General features: G+C 37.0%; 1 long non-coding RNA gene across 1 annotated transcript; it reads right to left on the bottom strand.

The window, feature by feature from the left end:
* Positions 1-6747: 6747 nt before the first annotated feature.
* On the bottom strand, positions 6748-7436 carry LOC110674782. Its single transcript, XR_002499191.1, has 2 exons — positions 7210-7436; positions 6748-7141 (listed from the first exon to the last, which is right to left on the bottom strand). It is a non-coding gene; the product is annotated as an uncharacterized LOC110674782 (long non-coding RNA).
* Positions 7437-7746: the final 310 nt, after the last annotated feature.

Here is a 7746-nt window from a genome sequence, read left to right as displayed (position 1 = left end):
TTTTTTTGTAGGAATTTATCTACGGATTTCTCCAATCTTCATGGAAGGAGTTTCTGGGAAAATGCTTGACGGAATCCCTGGAATTTTTTTTGAGATTATTTACGAAGAATTCCTGGAGGAATCAAGTTGGAATTTCTGGAAGAATTTCTAGAGGAATGCTTGGAAATCCCCGATGTGGTAGATTCTTTGAATATATACGATGTGGAAGGTTCTTTGAATATATACGATAAGGTATATTTTGATAAAAAATAATTAAACAAGAAAATTGTGCTTAACCCCTCTACGCCAGCTTCATTTTTTACCGCAAGAAAAAAATTCAAATCGCGATAACTTTTTGTTTCTCGGTATTTTTGCACCATTTTTTCACAGTTCTCAAAAAACTCTTCTAGTTTGAGGATCCGTGTCGATATTGATGATTGGTGATCTGGTTTTAAAGATATTCCAATGTTCCTTGGGGGACCGACATTTTCCATACAAAATGTCTTAGGCGGCCATTTTGTTTTACGTCAACTTATCGAAAAAGTAAAATGTGGGCTATACAATGCCATGTAATAAGGAGCTACTCTGAAAAAATCATACAAATTGGTTAAGAATTCTTAGAGATATCTGAAAATTACGATATGAGGTTTTTTGAAGTTTTCAAGATCTCTATTTGGTCAGCTTGGTACCAGCAACATAAATGCTCATTACTCAAAGACGGCTGCTCCAAATTGCTTCATTTTTACAACACACTATCATCAATGTGTTGTTCCAAAGAATGAACATCTGAATACGTTAAAAAAACTGAGCCTAAGATATATACGTGGGTTATGATTAAGCGTCGGTCCCCCAAGGAATTTCGGAATATCTCTGGATCCAGATGACCAATGATCAATATCGACACGGATCCTTAAACTAGAAGAGTTTTTAGATTTATGAAAAAATGGTGCAAAAATACCGAGAAACAAAAAAGTTATCGCGATTTGAATTTTTTTCCTGCGGTAAAAATGAAGGTGCCGGTAGAGGGGTTAATCTATGTACCGGGTAAGGGAAGTCGAGTTGACTGAGGTGACGAAAGTCGGCTTGCTTCCATTTAAAATCAGCTTATCTCGACTCGCAGACAAGCCTGGATGAAAAAACACATCAAAAACGCAAGAGGTTGATTAATATGTTGGTAAATAAGGTCCATGAAATTAAAAAAAAATCGCTAACTTGCCTATAGATTGTAGGTAAAATGGTTGTTTTTTTAATTGTTCAATCCCTTGGAATCCCCTGGAAAATTTGACAATCTATTTTTTTCTTTTTAAAAAAAGGCTTGTTCTTTGAAAGCATCATCAATCGAAGCCAAAGTCAAAGTGACGTTTGAGGGAGTAATACGACAAGATCAATTCTTCGCACGAAGCATGTTTCAAGATTTGCTTGAAAATAAAAAGGGATTTACTTCGCAGCACCCAGGTGCTAATATAGTAATAATGTGAGAAGTAACTTACGCCTTCATATAGTTACTAATTTAGTCCCCACGTCACATTTAAAGCACATTAGAAAAACAATTGCTTTATTTTTAGAAGACCTTTCAAAGCACAATGACAATCTTCAAAATTGGGAACACTGCTGTAACAAAATCGATTTATATTTCTACATATTATTTTTATAATACCTTATTCTGAGATTACCGATTGAAATATTCAGAGAAAAACGTTTACAATTCGCTGTAGATCGATAAATATGCGTACATGATTTTAAAAGTATGAGACTTTTTAGTAAAACGACCGTTAAGAGTAAAATTTATACTTAAGACTGCGGTTAAACTCACGATTTAGCTCTCGTTTACACAATATAGTATCTTAAGTAATTTAAACTAGTTTTGAACACGCTTTTTACTTATCTCTTCTGCTGGGAGTGAAGGGACGCTGTGTTAGCAAATTTGGCCTAATGTCAGAGAATGGAGGAATATAATTCATTTTTTAAAGCTACACCTTTATTGGAATAGTGAAGGGTACAAACCTACAATTTGTTCATAAAAATGAGATTTTTGTTTGCGAAAAATAATGTTAAACCTTGACAAACAGCTTTCTTAGGAGTTTCTGTTGTACCTTACCATTCGAGAAATTTAGAGTTCTAGAAAGTGGAATACTTTTGTTGTAGTCTACTTCATAATCCAAAGGGTAATAACACAGCGCAAAAAAATGACATTTTTGCGTGTCTCAAGGATCAAATTATGTTTCTCCAGTAGATTTGGGTTTGCTAAATCTGATGCCGTTCAGAAAGTTCCCAGCACGTCACAATTTTTAGGTACAGGTACCAAAGTTGTATAAAACATTGGTTTTATTGATGTTTACCTAAAATTTAAAGTATATTTTATCAAACTTTTTTGTGATCTTATCCACCAAGCATGCAAAAAAGAACTTAAACTTTTGTTTTAAATATATTTTGGTTGAAATTTCACGATTAAATTTAGATTAAACCGATTTTTCAACATGCTTGCAGTCTCCATACAAAATTCTTGGTTTCTCTTAAAGGCAAAATACAATACTTTTAAAACACCAAAAAATAACTTTTCCGCATCAAAATATTATAAACTTTGATGATAAGTATTGTTATAACATAAAGTTTGAATTCTGTGGCAAATTAAGCTAATAATTGCCTTACAAGTTGGCAAACTTGTATGCAAGTTGGCTGTATTAGTTAATTTTTGCATTTTCTCAAACGAATATCTCAAAAACTAGACGTGCTATGATATTTCTGTAAACGGCAATGGATTCAGCATCCCTTATTTAAGTAAATACAGGTATTTTGATGCTGGAGACAAAAACGTGTTCCGCAGTGTAATTCATCAATCACCTACAAACAGTTTGTAGAAAGATTGTTAGATATAGATATAGGGCCTTGATGATTAGTATTATTTATATTATATGAGTTTTTTTAGGTATTGCACTGGACAGCTCGAAGATTTATTTTTAAAAACTCATTTAGTTCCTTACAAATAAGTTATCAAAATTATCTTGTATTGGTTGGATTGTAAATAAATGAATAGCAACACTTGACAAGTGCGACTAATGAAAAATATAAAAATTATAGGTATTTCATTACTAATTATTGCGAAAACTCTGTCTGAAATTCTTTACCACTAGAATTTCCCCAAGTATTCTATTCCACCAAACACTTTAGAAACTTTTTTAAACCTAATGCATTAAAGAAGTCGTGAGATTCCTTCAGGAATATCTCCAAAGATTTTTTCATAAATTACTCCAGAGATTCCAGTATTTTCTAAAGCGGTTCCGATAGAACAAACATTCCTTTCCTTCAGGAATTCTCTAGAGACACCAACAGGGATTCCTTCTACGATTTTTCTATTCTCCCAGATGCTCCTCCGGAGATTCCTCCAGAATACTTTCTACAGGGCTTTTTCAAAGATTCAAAGACAGGTGTTTCTCGAGAAAGTTGTCAAATTTTCCAACGAATGTTTCAGAGATTCCTCTAAAGATGCCTCCAGCATAGTCTATACAGTCAAGAAATTCTTCTAGAATTCCTCCGAAGATGCCTCCACAGATCCCACCGAAGATTCTGTCAAGAATTTACTCAGGTAATCAGAGATACCTACAGATTTTTTAGCAGAGACTTCTGTAGGGATTCAAATCAAAAAAATTCTGCAAGAATTTCTTTTGAGAATTTTTTTAAACATGTTTTTCAGGATTTTATTCAGGGACTATTCAACAAAACTCTCTTCATGGGTCCACCAAAAGTAGTTCCAGATTTTATTTTCAGGAATTCCTAAAGAGATTTCCTCGGGTATACTTTTAAAAGACTCCAGTTTTTTTCAGTGCTTCTTTCAGATATTAAACCAGAGATTCTCACAGAAGTTCCTCTAAGGAATTGTTTTGGAGATTCCTCCATGAAATCCAACAGGGATTTTCGCATATTTTTTTCTAGAGGTTCCTCTAGACAAGAATTGCCTCAAGAGTCCATCCAGGTATTTATTAAGGAACTTATCCAGATTTGTCTACAAAAAATGTTTAAAAAAAATCAAAAATCTGGGAGAAATCCTAGATAAATTCTTGAGGTTAATTCTGATGCAATAAATGGAGGAATTCATGGGGAAATCTCCGGAGGAATTTCTAGAGGAAATCTTGGAGGAATCCTCGGAAAAATGGATATTCAGAACAATTCTCTCGAAAGATTTCTGGGTGAATCCTTGAAAATCCTTGAGTAATTCTTCTGTGACAATTCATGAAGAAAAATATTGAGAAATTCGTTAAGTAATTACTTGCATAATCGTTGGGAAATCCCGGCATATATTTCTAGAACAATGCTTGAACAATCCCTGCAGGAATTCATGAAGAAATCTCCGGAATTATTCATGGAGGATTTTCTAGAGAAATATCTTCAAGAAGCTGTAGGAATTCCTGGAGAAATTTGTGGGTCAACTTTGCAAAATCTCTACAGAAATTTTTCAAGATGAATCTTTCGAGTAGTCTCCAGAAAAAAAAACTAGATATCTGAAAAATCCTTGGAATAATCAAATGGGGAATCTCTGTAGCAGCTGCTGAAGAAATTCTTGGATGGATCTCATTAAAAATATTGTCGGAGCAATCTATAGCGAAATCACTGGATTCATTCCTGCAGGAGCTCTCCTCTCTAGAGAACCTTTGGAATAATTCTTGGTGAAATCCTGGAGGAACTCCTAATAGAATTCCTGGAGGAATTGTTCAACGTACTCCTGGAGCCACATCTGAGCCGGTCTGAATACATCGGGCTGCAAATGAAAGTTCTTCTTAAGATGATCTCTACAAAATTCCTTGGAAAAACCGCTCTGTTGAGATTATCTTGGAGGAATTTCTGGTAGAATCCCTGGCGAAATCTTCGAATCAAATCCTGGAGAAATCTCTGAAGTCTGCTTTCCGACACCCAATGTTATTATTTATCAATTTATGGCGAAAGATAATTCCACTAACAACTTTCTATGGTTGCTATGCAACACAAGTTCGACGAACCAGCATGATTGAATGCACGAATATGTTTCTAAAGGTGTTCGCTTACACGCAGCGAACTGGACTATCGAATTTCATACATTTGCCTTATGAAGGGTGGAACGATTATTGCAATACGAACGCTTTAATGTATCATTTAGCATCACTGTACATCAAGGCGTCGATAGGGCGTGGTGTACGCTCGGGCCTATCGATCGCAAGGTTCTTGTTCGATTCCAGGTTGCCGGCGAAACGTTTTTTGTTTTCAAATTCTGGTTTCATAAGGCAATTTATGAATTTCAATCCGATTTCTTGTGGCGAATTTTCATAAGGGGTTCCTATGTTTATCGATAGTCCATTTGCCTGAGTGTAGTAGTTCGTGCACATATTATACAGTCCGCGCGAACATTCTACATTTGCACAAATGTTCGTGCGTTGCACGCACTGTGTAATCACAAGCTTAACGCTCAGGTTGCCTGTACATCAGCACCCTATCAGAATTGCAGTCGGCTGCGGAACAGCATTTCTCTATGGTAAAACTTCTCGCACTCAGCGCATTTAAACAATTGGGTATCGGCACAGCGTTATGCGAAGCAACTTAAGGAGATTAAGTTGGCAACTGAAGATAAGTTCAACGAAGAAACTCTTGAGGACTGCTGCAAGGGTAGTCAGTTCGATTGATTAGCCATGGAGTGGAAACAGTCTGGACGAGAGAGACGCTGTACACGCGTATTTGTACCGCAGCAAGAGACCAGGTAGACTTGATGAAGCACAACTGCTTTTTCTAGAATCACGCTATGAAAACTTAATGCATTCAACAAAAGCAGAGACAACGTTGGGCTCAACTTAACACATGAGAGCTGATCGAAAGGTGGAAGCAGCATTTTGGTGGACACCTGAATTCGCTAAAAGCGAAAGGTAGTGAGGAAACAGGAAACAGATTAGCTTCCGACAGACATGAAATACTACCATGTCAGAGTCGAAACCGTCAAATTAATTTCGTAAGGAATCGTTCGGATCATTGAACCTGGACCACCTTGATCCCCCCAGTCAAGACAGCTTCTTACAAATCACATTTTCTATTCGTTACTGATTTTAGTACTGTTAAATACATTGGGTGGATGGGGTTCCCCGGTTCGGGATCGAATCTGTAATCGCCAGTAGTGTGGTACACGCCCTCATACGCTCCTGATGTTGTCGCTTTCAAACACTGTCTCAAGGAAAGGAAATATATAGGTAGATGTCGCGGTACTCGCGTTACAAGATTCGCTTCGCCTGATCCGCCGTATTTGGAGTGGTAGTATTCTCAGTAAAGAATCAAAATGATCATTTTTGCTCTGCTTTGGTGTACGGTGTGTGCTTTTGTGAAGAGATGAATGCTCTAGCCTATTGGAACAAACCTTTAAAACTGCACATCACTGTTCGTACGTTAGTTCTAAATTAGCTCGGTGCAACTCACTTAAATACAGATATCTCCTAAAAACAATCAGACAACCGATTAGTTGTACGATTGCAAACTGTGCAAAAAGTAATGATCTGAGTAGCAGCTTCCATCGAATCCTAGATCTAGAAGATTGTTTAAACTAACATTTAGTTTAACACAACGATTTACAGCAACTATGGTAGATAACAGTGTAGAATAGTTTCTCCTAACAATTAGCGGTGCGTTTGTGTTTGGCTGTGTGTGTATGTGCGCATTGTTTTCCCTCTTGTATTAGTTTAGTTAACTAAGCCCTAATAAATTAAACTGTTCTCTTTCTCTCTTCAAATACTCATGTTAATGGTAAAAGTTTACTGTTAGAAAATACTTCAATAATATCCATAATTAACTCGTCACATTACGCTATGGACCGAAACTGGATGAAAAACAGGTTATAGTATGTGTGTGTATCTGTATATATATGTGTGTGTGAGTGTGAGTAAGCATGTGCGTGAAATGGGGGAAGTATTGCAATCGTCTGTGAATCCAATCTCTCGCTTCGCTTGCTTCGATTCGCATGAATCTGAAATAGGGTCGTCGTTTTTTTTGGGTTGTTAACCTATTAATAGTCGGATCGCAGACCTAAGGTTGTGTTGGTGGGCGGTGGGAAGGGAGTTAAAGAGCCTTACAGCTCCATGCCCTTCTCTTGGCCGGCTTGCATCTTCTCTCGCAGCTCGGACACGCTGTCCTCGATTCTGACGATCAGTCGGATTTTCTGCGGTGAGGAGAATAGAGCAGAGGTTAGAAGGATTTTCCATCCACATCGTATGAGGGGAGACTTACGTTAGCTCGATCGCCGGGGGTGTTTCTCCAGAGCCAGATCATGTAACCGGGGATGCACAACATCGAGGACAGGGCGGTGAACCAACCGAAAGCGTGCGCCCACAGGGGATACGAGTAGCCGAGGTACTTGACCGGGGTCCACTGCACCAGATTGAAGATGAATACGCCCTATTGTTGGTTGGCGGAAGATTTATTCGAATAAATAGGAATATTACATTAGAAAATTTGATGAGTTCCAGTGAAAATTGGGTGGTTGATATAAATTTCCAGAAAACTGATTAGATAACGCAGTAAAGTAACATATGCTAAGATGACGTTCAGATGAATTCTATAGTTGATTGGGAGCCATATAACTGTAAAAAAAAGATTGTATTAGTAAAAAATGATTGATATTACAGGTTTATGATGAGTTTACCTTTTTTCTAGACATGGATCATCAACTCATCAACATTACATATACACGGAGAAGCTGGTTTCTGTACCGACTGCTGCACACAATCTATTAAACAGATCAGTTAACATAGGAATGGAAGGAAG

This window comes from Aedes aegypti, chromosome 1, assembly GCF_002204515.2.
Source record: "Aedes aegypti strain LVP_AGWG chromosome 1, AaegL5.0 Primary Assembly, whole genome shotgun sequence".
Classification (NCBI taxonomy): Eukaryota; Metazoa; Arthropoda; class Insecta; order Diptera; family Culicidae; genus Aedes; species Aedes aegypti.
Note: the sequence above shows the minus strand (reverse complement) of the source record. Positions and strands in the feature narration are given on the sequence as shown.